Genomic DNA, 17,193 nt, shown 5'->3' with positions numbered 1-17,193 from the left:
GTTCAGGGGGAGAGGGGACAGTGAAGTTTCAAAATGAGCTTTCTCCAAAATAAGAAGAGAATTTAGAATCTGGGCAGCCACAAAATAACAAATGTCCTCTGCACCTGCCAAACCTACCACAACAGAGCCTCTGCCTGGAAAGGCCACTTGCAAAGCAGAATAGTAGAAACCAAGGGCTCACATTCAACGAGGGATGTGTCTGGCCCAGGGCCTGGCCTTCTGGAGCCGACCATGAGGCTGCTGGCCTCACCTCAGCCCAAAGAGGCCCCTAGTCTCCAGCCTCATCCGAGGATACTCCCCCAGCATACGGCATTTCCGGAAGCGGGGGCAGTAGGTAGGTAGCCCTCCGAGTGTGTTGATCTAGGATTCATGAGACCTCAGTTCTGGTTTCAGATCCGGTCCTAATTCGCAGCACCACCGACAAGTGTATAGCTCCTTCCAGGGCTCATTCTCATGATTGGCAGTCTGCTACAGCAGCCTTCATCCGTGTCATTAATTCACAGCCAACTAGTTAGGGACCCAGAGTGTACCCCACCTCACCCCAAATTTGTCCCAGAAGTCGATTACCCGAAACCCCTGCCCTGATGAAATCCTTCTGGGAACAGGCAATATATCAAAAAGGCTTTCCTTGGGAAGCACAGGGTAGAGGCCACTGTTCTCCTCTGGTTTGAAAACCAACGTCTGAAATGATCTCTGACATTTATTTCTGCTTGATAGCTCTCTCTGCAAGTCCTCAGATATGAGCCTGGACAAGCGAGGTTTCGTAGGTTGGGATCCAGAAAGCCCCGGGGGGTCAGGGTGAGGCCTGTAAGTGCTGAACTGGCAGGTGGCAGCCAGGGATACAGCAAAGCATCAGACACAGATTCTTGGACTTCACAGAGGAGAGCCGGAGACAGCACCCACACCATGGCATGACTTTGTGGGTTCAAGCTGCTCGCCACTTTGTCCAGCCAGCCGCTGGACAATATCCACTCCAAAAGGAGACTGCAGCTCAGACTCTCAGCTCCGAGGAGGGAACGGGCTCCCTGTGCTTCAAGTCATTGTTTATTGGTACAGGTAAGCTTTTGCCTGGGCGGCCAAGATGCACATCCTCCTTCCCACCCTCCCTCCCTCCCCCTCCTTCTTTCTTTCTTTTCCTTCCTTCTTTTCTTCCTTCTTTCCTATCTTTCTTCCTTCTTTCTCCTGTCATCTTGAAAAGCCACAGACACCTGCTGAATGCCCATCACTAGACTTTTATCTAGTCTTCTCAGTGACTCTTCCCAATGACCCCAGTCTTTCCTGCCCCAGTTCCAGAAGGCAAGACTGAGGCCAGCAGAGGTTACAAAGTGGTGTTGAGTGTTCCCAGACTATCAGCAGGGGAGCGTGGGCCAGAGCCCTTTGTCTGCCGCACTACGTGTAGCACCTTCCCTGATGCTTCAGGACAGCCCAGCATGCCCAGAGGAGACCTAGTTATGATGGACCTAGGAATGTTCTTGCCTGAGTGTCCACAACCTTCTCCCTGCCTTTGCACTGGAGGGAATTCTGACTCTGACCAGCGTGCCCCTTCCCCTCTGGAGGGAGGACCGTAAATGTGGAGATTTAACAAAGCAGAGGGGGAAGGGAGACAAACTGAGGTACAGCGGGGATATGGGAGTGCAGGGGGAGGACAGAGGCTCTGAAGCATAAGAGGTGAGAAGGGATAACAGACAGAGAGAGAGGAAAATGCTGTTCCTGAGAAACTCAGGTAAGGGATCTGAAGGAAGATACTTCTCTTTTGGCCACTGGACTATATTTCATTGAATGGGACACTTTACTGAGACCGGGTCACATTGCTCCCCACAGATTCACTGGGGCTTCACAATCAAGCTCGGATTCTGTATGATGGAAACCATCCATGTGTCTCAGTCCAAATATTAAACATAAGTAAAACCCAGCATTTCAAGTGTTAAAGGACTGAGGATAAGTGGGGTTATTTGTCTGTGATCACATAGGTGGTTCATACCACTTAGCAGATGTCTACAGTGAGGCCCTCAGATTCCAAATTCAGTGCTGTTTGGCTTATTCCACACTGGGTCCTCTCCTGTTTCTGAATGGTGTTATGCGGCGGGGGCGGCGGGGGGGAACGTAGGGGTCTGGGAGGGACACAGTAGAATCAGGGTGGGGGCTGAAATCCACGGGGTTGCTGGGTGCTGATCCCATCCTGTGTTCATGTCTGCTGCTCTGTCCTCCGTCTCATGCCCCGTCTCCTTCTGTTCTCCAGAAAAAAACAAAGCAAAACAAAACAAAACAAAAAAAACCCCACACAACCCTAAAACAAAAAAAGACCTTAGCTTATCCTGGGAATAGAATGCATGACTTTCCATCATTTTGTCCCAACCTTTCCGCGTTGGGTCCATAGATAAGTGGGTGTGATCTAGTGGCACTCTGGCACAGTGGGTGGTGCAGAGAAATGACTCTGGATTATGAGGCCTCTTTCCTAGGTGGGCGAGATGGGGTGGATACAAGGACATCCACTGTGAGTGCACAGAAGGAAAGGGAATCACAGAATTACTGCCACTTCCCAGAGAGCGACGGGGAGGGGGTGGGGAGCGGCTGGCTGAGGTGCTACTGCACCCCTCCTCTCCTGAGGAGAGTTAGCAGCCAAACAGAAAGTGGGAGGCCTCCTGGGACAGGCTTGGGGGAATCAGGAATCAGGACTTGGAAGGGACAGTACGTTGAGTTCTTTGTGACTATGACCACCACTAGCAAATTCCTGGCTGGAACCCAGTGATTTCAGCGTCAGAGAGCTATGCTCTGCTGGTTCGTTTTATGCTGCTTTAAATTTAAAACATTGTTATCCAAAATGGTTTTTCAGAAGAAAAAAAATGGAATGAACCTCTAGTCTTCCTCAGCTGAACCAGCATAAGGAAAAAGCAGATTTTGGCTCAATCTGAGCTTTAGGAAGTTCTGGTTTTCCCTCCTAGAACCTCTGTGGTGGTACTTCGTGGGGAAACCGTAGGGAGATCGAGAAAGTAGAACTCAGAGCAAGGGGAGGCAGGCACCACACAACTTCCTGTCCGACTGCTCCACGTGGGGGCCGCCACTCTGGTTTTGGGGAGAAACAGAGCAGTATTTTGCTTAGGTCTCCAGTAACCTGTCCTCTGAACATAAAGGGTAGGAGGCCCCTGGAAAGCTCCAGATCTCCTTAGCTACGACCAGACTCCTCACTCTGGCACCCCGTATTCTTTGGGTTTGTGCCTTTCTTGGCCACAAACCACATTCAGACAAAAGACAGAGGCAGTACTATTGCCGAATTTCTAGTCCCCCAGCAAAGTGGAAGGAATGGCAGGAACTCGACTCCCACCTCCCGCCTTCAAGTCCTTTTGTTCTCTCTGCAGGGGAGGTTTGCACTTGCCTGGCAAAAAGGTTCTAAAGGTAAATAAATTTAAAACCTCAAGCGGAGAGGAGCTCTGGGAAAACCCAGCCCTTCCCGGCCTCGCACTGATCGGGAATTAGAGTGTCGGTGGGTCGGCAGGTCCACTTTCAGAGCAGCGCCGGCGGCCGCATCGAGGCAGCGCGGGGCGGAGGCTGGACGGCGATCCGTGTCCCCCGCGTCCCCCGCGTCCCCGGGCCAGGCTCAGACCACAGGTAGCAGTCGCCGCGCTGGCATCCTGGCCGCGCTCCGGGGAGAGCCACCGCCTGCGGCCCAGGGAGCGGCCGGCCGCCGAGGTACCCAGACTTCGGGGGAGGGGGCGTTTCCTTCTGCAACGCCGTCCCACGGGCCTGAAACTCGGACTGTCCTGGTGCTTTCCTTGCCGAGGGGACCAGAACTCCGCGAATGCGAGCCTCCGCGCCTCGGGGACAGGGACGGGCGGTGCGGATGGAGGCGCCCGAGGCCCCACTGCGGCGCACACGGCGACTCGCCAGCGGCCGCCAGGGCCCATCTCCCGCACACCCGCCGGGGTTCTCGGGGGCTCGCGTGTGCGTGTGAATGTGTGTGCGCGTTTGGGGAGGGGGTGGTCACATGACCTCCAGGCTCCAATCTGGGTACCAAGTAAGCCAAGACCCGCCAGGAGGGAAAAATCCAGGAGCGAAGGGACCCCTTGGCCTGGCCTGGCCGAAGACTGCGGAGCCGGAGCCTGGAGAGGGCGAGCCCGGCGCCCCGGGGGGAGGCGAGGCCGCGGGGGGCCCGGTCGGCCGCTGGGGGCCGCAGTCACCTTCAGCTCCGGGGCGCGGGAGCCGCGAACCCCGCTGGTCGCTCCCGCCCGGCCGCCTCCAGCGCGCAGCCTCCGCTCGCGGCCCCCCCGCCCGCCGCCCGCCGCCCGCCGCCCGCCGCGACCCGGGCCGAGGACGCCGGCGCCCCCCGCCCCCGCCCCCGCCCCCGCCCGCGCCCCCGCCCGCCGCAGCCTCCAGCCGCGCCCCTCCCGGCCCGGCCCGGCCCGGCCCGCCCCGCCGTCCCCGGGGCGCGCGCACTCCCCGCCCGTGCGCCCTGCCGGCTGCGCGCCCCGGGCGGGCACCGAGAGCCGCGCGCCCCGCTCTCCGCCGCCGGCTGCCCCCCGCCCGTGACGCGGCGCGTCGGCCGAGACAAAAGACCGGGGCCGGGCCGCCCGGGGCCACGCGAGCCCCCGCTGGCCGCCCGCCGTCCCGGAGGAGCCCGCGCGCCCGCCCCCGCCCCCGCCGCCGCGCGCCCGCCCCGACCCCGCCCGCAGCCCGGGGGGCGCCGCGCGCCTGAGGTCGGCCCCGGCCCCCACCTCCTCCCGGGCCGGGCGGCGGCACCCGCAGCCCCCGCCCCCGGCACGCACCTCGGGCTGCCCCGGAGCCGCGCGGGGCTCGGATCCATCCCGAGGCGCGGCGTGGGAGGCCGAGCGCAGCGGCGCCGGAGAGCACGGGAGCCCCGCGGGGCCTCGGAGGTAACTTCGGAGAGCCCGGGACGCGCGGGGCGGGGGCTCGGCGGGCGGGACGTGCCGGGCCTTGGGGTCCGCGGTGCAGGCGGCTGGGGCGCCGCGCGCGGGGCGAGGGGGGGAGGCGGGGCGCGGCGGGAGGGCGCGCCCCCTGCCTCCGCGGGGCTCGCGGCTCTGCGGCCCCGTGGCGCTGCGCTCCCCGAGAGCTGGAAAAGGTGTTGGGTGGGGTGGGGGTGGGGTGGGGGCGGGGGTGCGGGCTTGGCCAGACCTGGCAGAGAGATGGGGAATCCGGGCAGAGGCCATGCAGTTTGGGGCAAGTTTTCACAGCTGAAAATTCGCTTCTAGAAAACGATATTTTCAGGGTTAAATATGTGAGCTCTGTGTGCAAAAAGCCTGACACATCAGAGGCGCGAAGTAAGACCGAGAGCTGGACAAACCCCAGGTGGACCCGCCAGTGCCTCCGATTCTTCAATTGAGATTTCCAGTCACGTAGAGGTGGAATGGGATCGTTGTTCTTCCTGGGCAGATAAGGATGTTCAACTTCACCTGCCAGGAAACACAGAAGCCAGGCCTGGGTGGCAGGGAGGGTGCACTCACATACTGTGTGATTCATGCATATGCAGCATCCCTACCTGCTCCAGTGTCCCTGCTAAAGCCACTCTTCCGAGTATTCCTGGCGGGATCAAATCCAGCCAGAGTAATCATTTGCCTGCTCCCCCGGGGTGCCCGGAGCTTCCGGTGGCATTTGAGTAGCTTAACTGTAATAGCGCTCAATCAGCACTGGAAGATTGTAGCTGGAAGACCGTAGCTGTGTTAAATGCTTGTGCACACGTTTGGTGAAGACCTGAGGGAAGGGGAAGCTCCAGAGTCTCTGCTATAAACAATAGAGGTCTGTCTTCAAAAGCTTTACCCCCGTTTCTCTTGTGGACGGGATGATTTCATTGGGAGGGGGCAGAGTTTTTGCTGCTGTGATCTGGAGCTTCATTGCTGGGCTCTGCTGTGATTTTATGCATGATGTGAAGAGTTGCCAGGAGTCTGGCAGCAGCTTTTGGGGCCAGTGAGGCACCCCTTCCTCCAGCACCCCTTCCTCCAGCAAATGAACCGCTGCCATCACCTCTTTGGGATGGAGAGGGTCAGTAAAGGGCCCTTCCTTCCCATCTCTAGAATCACCGACATCAACAGAGCCTGCCCTGCAGGTGGAAGCCGGCAGGCTGCTGTGGCCACGGTTGTCTTTTGGAATGAGCTCTGGGCCACCGGCTCATTGAAAGCCTGGCTGCAGTATTTCGAGCACTGTTGAAGTGAGAGAAGAGAGTAAGAGTGTGTCCGGTGCCTGGCACCGTAGAGAGAGTTACACTGCCCCCCCCCCCCCGCCCCCCGCCCCTTAATGGGCTTTCTTCTTGTGTAGCAGAGGAAGGTGGAGCAGGAGGGGGAGTCAAATCTGCAGAAAGAGCAAATTTACAGATTTTCTTAGCTTACTGGAGCCCGGAGGGAAAAACCTTAAATGTCTGGTAAATAAAGTTGGTTTTTATTGTGTGTGTCTGATGAGGTTTGTATAGATCTGGGACTATGTGAAAATAAATATCAGTTGCCAGGGAAAGAATAGATCAAACAGTTTATTTGCATTTCTGATGAGTTTGGTGAGGAAGTGTTGTATAGCACTTAATACTTGGAAGACAGACAAAGAGTTCTTTGTTGGTGGTATGTTCTTTCTGAGTTTTACATATAGAATGTCTTTTTTCCCTGGCTAGTGCCAGAGGCAAAATTGATGAGACTTTCCAGCTTCTAAAAGCCTTTGTATTTATTAACTCTGATCCTCCCTGTGAAGCATTTGTGCTCCACTGAGGGTAGGCTGTGTGTCCTGTTTCTGTCCACAGCACGCAGGACTGGTCTGGGGCTCTTCTTACTCAGGATTTCCAAAATAAGCCCTGTCTCAAATCTTGACAAACTGTGAAGCAGAAAGCAGTGTTGCAGTTTTGGCTTCGCGTCTGCAGGGCCGGGATCCTCTGGCCCGGGAGAAGGAAGGGGGAGGCTCTGCTCTCTGCTCCAGATCCCTTTGCAAATCTGTTGCTAAAGCCCCACTGATTAGCTTTTCCCACTGACATTGGGACGGTAGTTTTGGAACCTTACCTGCAGACTCGGTGTTCATTGAAATTAAAAAAAAGAAGAAGAAGAAAGAAGAAAAAGAACACACACCGTAGAGTTTGGAGACAAGCAGAGGCAGTGAGGGGCCAGCTTCAGGCATGCTCCTAACTCATCCTATGACGTTGATGAGTTACTTAACTTTCCTGCATGTTTATAAGCATGAAATGAGAGCACATCGGATCAGATCATTAATCCCCTTTCTCTTTTTAAAATTAAATATTCTATGACAATTGAGTGTGCGAAACAGACTAAAGAGTGGGGAGCAGCCTACTCACTCCGGGTGTGACTTCTCAGGCACCCTTCCGGAACCCCTAACGGCTCCACAGGACACAGTTTGAGAATCACTGGAAGGCTTCTCTCTAGAACATGGCATATTTTCTCTCTGTCTGTTGGAAACAAAATACTGTGGTTACCTCATTCTGTATTATAAATGTTTCCCTGGCACCGATCCTTCTCCACAGCTAGCTCTGTCCCCAGAGGAGCCTCACCATTGCTGCCCTAAATCTCCTGGGTCTGGCCCTGTGCCCAGCAGGTGAGTAGGGTGCTTAGTAGGGACTTGCTGGATGAATGAGGAAAAGAGTTATTCTGAGGGAACAGTGACTGGTAGTCGGGCTCTGCTACCGTGTGAATCTTAGGAAGGCAGGGGCTTTATCTGTTGCTGTGTCTCCAGCATCTAGGACACTGACTGGCTCATTGTAAGAAAAACTTAACGTGGTTAGAGCTGTTAACTGGGCTTTTGAGAATTCTAATGTGGGGAGTGGGTCATCCACACACTGGCAGTTCCTGGACACCTGGGTTCGGTTCACTTCTGACTTAATCTCCTTGAGACAGCATCAGATTCCACGGCTTACGGGCTCAGTCCTACAGATGGTCCCCACCCCATCCCCGCTTGACACACCAGCCAGGAGCCCTGGGTTGTTACCTGTGCTTCAGATTGGTTGCTGGCCACACAGCGGAGGTCCCAACTGCCTCCTCCTTAGGCTCAATTAATTTGCTAGAATGGCTCACAGAAACACTTAACGTTCACCAGTTTATTAAAAGATATTAATCAATAGCCAGGTGAAGAGAGATGCAGGGCAAGGTCCCAAGCAAAAGAACTACAGTCCTTTTAGAGCTAGGGGCCCAGCTTGGTGGAACATGGAGATATTCTGGTTCCTCGAACATGGAAGCTGTCTGAAAAGGGGGCAGAAAGCTCTCCTCTTGGGGTTTTATGGAGGCTTCGTGACCTGGTCACCATTGACTACATCAGTGGCCATTGACTCAAGCTCCAGCCGCTCTTCCCTCTTAGAGATTGGGGGTAGGACTGGAAGTCCCAACCCTTGAAATTAGGTGATTGGTCCTCCTGGAAACCAGCCCCAGCCCTTGGGTAGGATCCAAAAGTCACCTTCCTCAAAAATAAGACGCCCATTTCACCCTTATGGCTCTGAAGCATTGTCAGGGTCTGTGGATGAAGGCCCAACATATTTGAGAAGTTTATATTTCGATTATCTGAAGGACCAAATACATATATATTTTTAAATGATTACATTGCACCTAGGAACGGGATTTCTACAAGAGGTAATAAGCAATATATGTACGGCTATTCTGTTCATAAATGTTCGGACACTTTCTCCTTCTGGGCACACATAGGATTGCATTTTCCAGCTTCTGTGAAGTTAACCATGTCCGTGTGCCTTGCTTGGCTAGAGAGATGTGCATGGGAGCTTTCAGACGTATAAGATGTTTCACCATAGTCTCCTTTTCCTCTGCTCCACTGGTAGTGAAAGCTCTAGAAGCTGGCCGCTCCCTCGGTCTGAGTCCTGGATCACAGATGACATGGGGTGCAGACCCTAGCTTACTCACACAGGATGTGTTAGAGTCCCTGGAGTCTGGGGACTGTGAATCCCCGCAGCAGGACCTGCCCATCCCGACAGGGGCAGTGCATACAGGGCTCAGGATAAGGCTGGCCTTGGTTTGGAACCCATCGGGAGGGCCCATGGCTACTGAGACAGGGCTTCAGGGGGGATCAGCACTGGGGTGTGGCCGCTGCGTGAGGATGTTGTCATCATTAGCTGGGTGGAGAGGTCGTTTGGGGATATACCCAGGTCACTGTTTTTGAGAAGGACCATGACAGCCCAGAGCCTGGTGAACCGGCCATGACACGCTGGCTCCAGTTTGGGGGGAAGAAAGTGAATCTGGTAAATGTGTTCACAGACCAGGGAGATTAGGAGTCAGATAATAAAAAGAAGCTGTGTCGTGACCTTGGAATCCAAGCTAAGAGAGCCTGTGGAAGGAACTGAAGGGCCAGTGTTGAGTAGCTGTGACCTGTGACGTGTCATCTGCTGGCCCAGTGGGCTACACACATGTGCACATGTGTCATCAAAGCATTGAGAGTGGATCTGTTGGACGTGCTCATAGGTGCTGTTGCTAGAGCTCTGCGTGTGAGTTCTGCATGCCCCTAGCCAGCAGGAGCTTCTGAGTGGCCTTCCCACCAGTATGGCCAGCAGGCACAGCGCTGAGCACCCAGCATCCCCTTTGCCTGGACTGTCCTCTGTGCGTCCCCCCTGCCATTCACCTTCTGTTCTGGAGCAGTCATGACCCCGTGGCTGATGGGCAGTGGCTACCATGTGGAGCCTCTGTGAACACGAGAATTTCAAAATAGGAAAGCCTCCTGCTGGAAGCTAAACGTGCAGGCTTTATGGGTCCTTGAGGGGACTTCCATAAAGAGCTGAGAACACAAGCCAGAGAGGTCAACAGACCAGTGGGGGCTGATGGGCGTCCCATGAGCACGAGGGGCTATGACTGTCACGGAAGCCTGCAGGGAGTTGGCAGTGCCGAGAAGCCAAGAAGAGCACGGAGCTGGGGGGAGTGGGGAGACCTTCCTCAGCGTAGCGGCTGGGGGGCAGTGTGTGGGCGGTAAGTGGGCAGTGAGTGGGGTGGACAGTGGGTGGACAGTGGGTAGGCAGAGAGTGGGTGTGAGTGGGCATAGATAAAGACTGGGTGTGGGCAGTGGTCTGTGGGCTCCTCCTCTCTGTCCCCATCGCCACGGGAGCTCGCACTGAGCTGTACTGACAGCTGTCTGCTGGTCTGTCCCCACTGAGCTGGGAGACCCTGGAAGGATGGGACTGCACCCTTCTTGGTGTCAGCCTGTGACTAGCATCGTATCTGGCCTAGGCCTGGTATGTCTGTGCATACCATCGGGTGAGGGAGGGAATGAGGTCCTGCTGATCTCTGCAGGGGTGTGGAAGGCCTGACCCTGCACAGCCACAGGAAGGAAGAGAAGACCACGATTCAGTCCCCCCACAGCCTGGGTCTGAGTCTACCACATGGTGTGGCCACTGAAAAGATCCTTAGAGCTCGGCTGAGGGAGGGGACAGTGTTCTGCACGCCACCATAAGGAAGCTCTCCTTGAGAAGTGCAGAACCAGTAGGGAATTATTTAAAGAACCACGGGTCGTGGCACCACGGTGTGACTCGTCCAGAATCCCCAAGCAGCTGCCCACCATCCCAGAGCCTCTCGGGGATCTTCACCAATATAGATTTCCAGGCTTTGCCCAGGGCTGCCCAGTAGGAATGTCTGGGCTGAGCACCAAGCCTCCGTTTACCCCACATTTTACACCTGCTGTGGCGAGTTGCCTGGAGGGGAGAGGGGAACTGGGTTTGAGCTGACCTGAGTCACAGGATGGAGCTTGCAGCCGAGTCTCATCAACGGAAAGGACTCAATGGCTGCAGCCGGTCGTGGATGGCTGGTTGGAGGAACCGGGATGGAGGAGCCACCTGCAGATCCTGGGAAAGCTGCCCCGATGTGTGACCAACAACCCCTTGGGGAGGGGAGAGGCTGCCTTCTTCTGGCAGGGAGTGGAGGGCACTGCAGGTACCTACTCCGAAGGTCGGGCCTGCTGTGGGCTCCAGGAATGGGGAGCAGGATGAGGCAGCATGGCCAGCCACATTTCCCAGATTTTAGGACGTGTTTCGGGATTGCTGCCTGGGACAGTCCTTGTTCACACCACCAGAAATTCTTCTTGTTCTCCTCGGTCGCCCATCAGTAGCCAGTTCCCACTGACGGGCAGGGCCAACCAAGTCATATTTTATCAACTAGGGCAAAGCCTTCGCCCTCTGGGAAGGATGTCGTGCTTCCAGTTACGTCTACTGTACATGTGAGAAAATGTGTGTGGTGGGGGGGTGAGCTTTCCTTCCGTCCGGGGGCTCTGGTGCCCGGGGATTCGGGTCCCCAGGGGGAGGAACCCATGGCAGGCTCAGGAAGGAACCTCCCCAAAGCGGCCTGCGGCCAGCCCCCAGCACCTCAGGCTTCATTAGGGTACCTGGCGGCAGAAGGGACTTTGCAGACGTGCATAAGTTAAGGACCTTGCAAAGGGAATTGTCCTGGCCATCTGGGTGGCCACTGCCCTCAAGCGGGCAGGAGAAGGCAGAGGAGTCGCAGAGGGAGCCGCAACCATGGGAGCGCAGGTGGGAGCCACGCGGCTGCTGGCTTTGGGGATGGAGGAGGGGGCCGAGAGTCGAGGATATCTGGATCTGAGCCCTGTGAAACCCTGAAACCCAGGTGGACTTCTCGCACCTGGCAGCCTCAGATGACAACGTCCGAGATGATCTGTATTTGCCGCCAAAGTGCGGGGAGGCAGACCCGTGGCATAGCTTCATCTGACTTCTGGAGAATCCACACGATCTTCACCATGGCCTGTGTTCTCGAATCCTAGAATCTACCCTCTTGAAACTCAAGCCACTGAGCCCAGTTTGGGAAACACAATAGCAAAAGTTCAACACGGTCTCAAGAGCCCATCAGGCACAGGAGTCACAGAGCCATATACCTAGTTGTCAGGAGGCCACACGTGGGATCAGGGATGCACGTTTACATTTATTGCAGGTGTGAAAACAGCTAACACAAATTAACACAAAGTATAGGGAGTTTGTGCAGGAGAGGACGGAAAAACTTTCCCGGGTAAAAAGTGAACCAAGGGATTCTTGTACTGCTATGCAACACTTTGGCTTCCCTGGCATCACCTCCCCCCACGCCCCCCCAACCCCAAAAATGCTGTCTGTCTATACGTCTCCATTCTGCCGCCATCATCGGGTCCAGGGCCTCACCCGTCCTGGGAAGTCAAAGAGGGGAGGCTGGTCTGGGGATGATTTCAGGCAGAGAAAGGGGAAGTTAAGGGACCTCCTACTTGTTACTAATATTTTGCCCTAAAATGAGACACGAGTGATGCCTGAGCATTAGGAAGGTATTCTTGGAGACATTTTGATAAAGTAATCATTTTGGAGCTAAATATTATGTGAGAGGTAATATACTAGTACATAATAATTCTTTACATACCATATCTTATAAAGTGCCTCCGTGGCCAGCCAAACATGCCACTTACGCTTCTGCCCCAAGGCCTTTGCACTAGCCGTCCCCTCTGCCTTGGACACTTGGTTTTCTCCTCATGGAAAAAAGGTAGGCACCTGGTTTATTCTATATATATGCAGGGACTTCATTCAAATGCAGTTTTCCCCTGAGGACATCTTTGACCATTGTATTTAAAATTGTGACTTCCATCTGCCCTATTCTTTCTGTGTTTTCCTCTCTTTTTCTCCATAGCACTTTGCATCTCTACTGTACTATATGTTGTGCTTGTTTATTTTGCTTATCTCCCCACCTAGAACATAAGTTTACTAGGGGAGTTTTGTTTTATTTTGGTTTGCTCTGTATCCCGCTGTATTTCTACCAGCTAAAATAGTGCCTGGCACATACCAGTTACAAAATAAAGATCTTTTGAATGAAAAAAAAAATGGATGTCTCATTTGACCCTTTTAGTGATCCCAGGAGCAGGAAGTGATGCCTTCCTTTTCTAGAAGAGAAAACCAAAGGTCATAGGTGATAATTTACTCCCCAATTTAGGTTGCTGGGATCTGCCTAAAATTTTTTCCTCTTTATTTTTCATTAGAAAGTCAGTTATTCAGAACATTTGAGTCATACAGACCTGAGACAAAAGGAGGAAAAAAAAAGCACCCAGGGACAATTAGTATAAGTTTTGGTATATAGAGATGTATACATATAAACAACTGCATATCATATTACAATGTGCCATTTAGTAGCATGCTTTTTTACTTAAGAAGATGTCATTAATATTTAACATGTCAATAAATATACTTTTGCAACATGATTTATTAATGTGCTGCATGGTATTTCAGCACATTAATGTGATATGCTGAAATCACGACCAGTTTTTGGATACAAAGGTTATCACAAAGATGATATTTTCTTCTTATAAGCAGCATTGAGGAGAATGTATCTGTAGCATTTTTCTTTTTACGTGTATCTGATTATTTCGTTTAGAGAAATACCTAGAAGTATAGATTTGTTTTATTTAAAAATAGGTATGTTTTCATTTTAGGTTTTAAGTTTCATTTTAAATTTTACTGCTGATTACTTCCTGTAACAGTCACACAGATGTGTACCTCTCCAATGATACATGGGGATGCCTTCTTTCCCATAGCCATTCCCCTCCCCCCCCATAGGGGTATGAGCCTTCTTAACCATTTCCAATCCATCAGGCAAAAAGCCCACATCTTGTAGTGCCTCCCCACCTCATAAAGAAATCATTTCAAATACTTTCTTTAGATTTATAAATAATAAGGTAGTCAAATTGCTGTGTTAGTTTGCTTTACTTATTATGACATACATTATTTTCTTTGCTTTTCTTTCTTTGTAGATTGACTTTTTTTTCTTTTGGACTGCTCCTTCTTTCCTGTTAGTATTTAGAGCTTTAAGTAAGATGCCAAAAGCTTCTGCATTCAGGTTTGTTTGTTATGTTTTTTTCAATTTTCATGATGTTTATTGGCATTGGAAGTAGTCATTTCCATTCATCCAAACTGATCAGTCTTTTTCTCCATGATTTCAACTTCTGGAATCTTGTATGGAAGATGCTTACATGACCTGCCATTATCTATATCCTGACAAAAATTTCCTTCTTTTTATTTTATCCATAACTTCCTTTTGTGTATGGCAAGGACTGAGAGCTAACTTAATTTTTTTACCTGCTGGTTAACCAGTTATTCCAATAACAATTATTGGTGCATTTATGTTCTACTGAATAAAGCAGTGTTTTCTCATGGACTCGAAAGGCTTCCTTTGTCATATAGTCAGTCCTGCTGCTTCTTGTCTTTCTATTCTCCATTGATTTATCCATCAAATTATAATTATAGGAGCTTTGCACTAAGTTTCAATATTTGGCTATCCAAATTGATTGCCATTTTGACCAGAGCATCTAACTAAGTATCTTAAAGCAGATAACTTTTTAGTGTTCCCTCCAGCACACAGGACCTCTCACCATAAAAATGCAAAATCAATGAATATGAATAACAGCAAAACACAGTCTTGTTGATTTTCTTAGTTACTCATCTTTATAGCCTTATTTATAAAAATTTTCTTTTGGCGGTGCCTGGGTGGCTCCATCAGTTGAGTGTCCAACTCTTGATCTCAGCTCAAATCTTTTTTTTATTAAAGATTTTATTTATCCATGAGAGACACACAGAAAGAGGCAGAGACATAGGCAGAGGGAGAAGCAGGCTCCCTGCGGGGAGCCCGGTGTGGGACTTGATCCCAGGACCCCAGGATCACGCCCTGAGCTGAAGGCAGATGCTCAACCATTGAGCCGCCCAGATGTCCCTCAGTTCAAGTCTTGATCTCAGAGTCTTGAGTTCAAGCCTCACATTGAGTTCCACGCTGGGTGTGGAGCCTACTTACAAAAATACCTTTCTTTCCTTTTGTTTCCATTTTTGACAGGTTTAAGTGGGAACTTGTTTTTCTAGGTTTTAAAACATACTTTACCTTTAAATTAGTACATATTTTTAAAAGTGCATAGAAGAACTGAAAGTAACCTAAGAGATGTCCATCTACCACTGAGATTAAATAGGAGTTCACATTTGATCATTTTTGCTTCCATGACTTTTTTTTTTAAAGAAAAACTACGTGAAAGCTCATGTTCTACTTGCCATTCCTTGTACTTTCATCACCTGCTCTTCACCCCAATGGTGAGAGGGAGGTTTCCCTTCCCTCCTAGGGCTATGTGGATGTCCATGCACCAAGCACCTGATGTTGGATAGATGATATTGACAATGGTTTATTAATCATGTATTCATGGCCCAGGGGAGGAGGAAATGGGGCACAAAGGGTGTGAACTTGGGTCTGTGGGAAGTAGGTGATATAGTGACAAGAGGGTGAAGTGACCCCTGGATCCTTGGGAGGCTTGATTGACTTGTTTGAATAATTCCATGGCTGGCAAGTTACCAACACCTGCTACTCAGGGACAGGTAGGAGCTATGCTTGATCTCCTTGAGAAGGAGGGATGTTGGGCTGGGGACCTTCTGCACAGGAGCAGAGTGTGGAGGTCATGTGAGACCCTCTGGTTTCACCAGATGTCAAGGTGGCATGTAATTCTGGGTCTTACACCACATCTTCCTTCCTCCTCTCTCTTTCTCTAAAGGATACCATGATCCCAAACCAGACATATTTCATTTCCATAGATGTTTTCATACTTTCTGTTTTATATAAACATTCTAAAACAATTTTTTTTCAAATGACATCAATGATATGACACATTGATTTGTAACTTTCTTTTCCACACATTTTTGTGTTTTTGAAGCTCATCCTTTAATTTACTACAAATAAATTCATTCACAATAGCTGCTGTATAATATCAATTATATGATAAACCCATGTTTATCTCTTTCCCCACTGTACTCTTACTATTAAAAAGTGTTTTGAATGAGCAGTTTTGCTGCCTTATGAACCCATGTGAATGTCTATCTTGATGTATAACTAAAGGGGGATTTGGAAGGCAATAGGATTTGCTTATCTTGACCTTTATCTGTATAGTCAAACTGCTTACTCTTTGCCAGGCACTCATACATATAACTCAACCATGTGAGGTTGATACTATTATCATCCCCATTTTCAGATGAGGAAACTGAGACACAGAGACTAATAATGCTTAAGTCACCCAGCTCATAAGTGGAAGAGCTTGGATTTAAATTTGGGCAATTTGTCTCTAGAGTTTCTGATATTTAACTATTGTACCATTCTGCCTAAAACAAATACCAACTGTATTTTGATTTGGTTTTGGCTGATATGTCTTATTTCATCCATATACATTCAACCTTCCTGTGAAAGCATGTTTAGGTATATTTCTCATAGGTGGCATTTGGCTGCAAGTTTTTTTTTTTTAAGACCCAATTTGAGAGTCACAGTTTTTTAATTGGTAAATTTAGCCTGTTTACATTTATTGTGATTTGATGTATTTGGATATATTTCTGTCATCTTGTGAGTTTTACTTATCTTACTTTGTCATTGTTTCTTTATTTCTTTGATTTCTGACCTTCTATTAATTTACTGAGTTTTTATTTACTCTGTTTTCTTTACACTAGTTTAGAAGTTCTACATTAAGTTCTGTAATTTATTCCTGTTCTATTGATGGTTATCCATAAATGTTTTCTAATATACATTTTTGAGTTAACATCTATATTTAACATATTTTTCCTCCTCTGGAGAATACCAGGTAATGCTTAAGGAGTTTTAACCCTGATCATACCCCTGCTTCCATCTTGGCTCTAAAAGTAGTCATTACTATGCTTTTATATAGTTAATATGTGTTTAGAATTAGCTATATGTTTACTACTTTCTTCTGGATTTTCTTTTTTTTTTCTGAAGGAGCTTCTTTAGTAGTTTTTACAGTGAGGAATGTGTCTGCAGTTTTAATTTTTTTTATGAATAGTAGTTTTTCTGGTGTTAGAACTATAAGCTATAGGTCATTTTTCCTTAGCACTTCAAGAATATTGTGTCTATGTCTTCTAGTTTTTCTTTTTCTTTTTCTTTTTTTTTTAACTTTAAAAGGGCCAAGAATTCTGGACATCTGTTCATGGAATACACATAATGTGGATTTCATAAATAGACCTCAGCTTATCAAAAAGATGCCCCAAATTACCATCTCATCTTTATGCAACAGAAGAGTTCCTTTTAAAATTTATTTTATTTTATTATTTTTAAAGACATTTAATTATTTCAGAGAAAGAGTGAGCATGAGAATGTGAGAGGGAAGGGCAGAGGGAAAAGGAGAGAGAATCCTAAGCAAACTCTGTGCTGAGCACAGAGCCAGACATGGGGTTTGGTCTCACAACCCTGAGATCATGACCTGAACTGAAACTATGAGTTGGGTGCT

The 17,193-nt window shown here is 50.0% G+C and overlaps 1 protein-coding gene across 3 annotated transcripts in view; it reads left to right on the top strand.

The window, feature by feature from the left end:
- Positions 1-3,445: 3,445 nt before the first annotated feature.
- MINAR1 (membrane integral NOTCH2 associated receptor 1) overlaps positions 3,446-17,193 on the top strand; it is a 32,112-nt gene continuing 18,364 nt past the window's right edge. For 2 of the 3 annotated variants that reach the window (XR_013365930.1, XM_077874516.1), the window contains exon 1: positions 4,756-4,868. The gene's annotated coding sequence lies outside the window, so the exon portion shown is untranslated. Of the gene's footprint in view, positions 3,688-4,755; positions 4,869-17,193 lie in introns of those variants that run through there. The other variant, XM_077874525.1, reaches the window with a different exon arrangement.

The sequence above is a fragment of the Canis aureus genome, chromosome 2, assembly GCF_053574225.1.
Source record: "Canis aureus isolate CA01 chromosome 2, VMU_Caureus_v.1.0, whole genome shotgun sequence".
Taxonomy (NCBI): Eukaryota; Metazoa; Chordata; class Mammalia; order Carnivora; family Canidae; genus Canis; species Canis aureus.
Note: the sequence above shows the minus strand (reverse complement) of the source record. Positions and strands in the feature narration are given on the sequence as shown.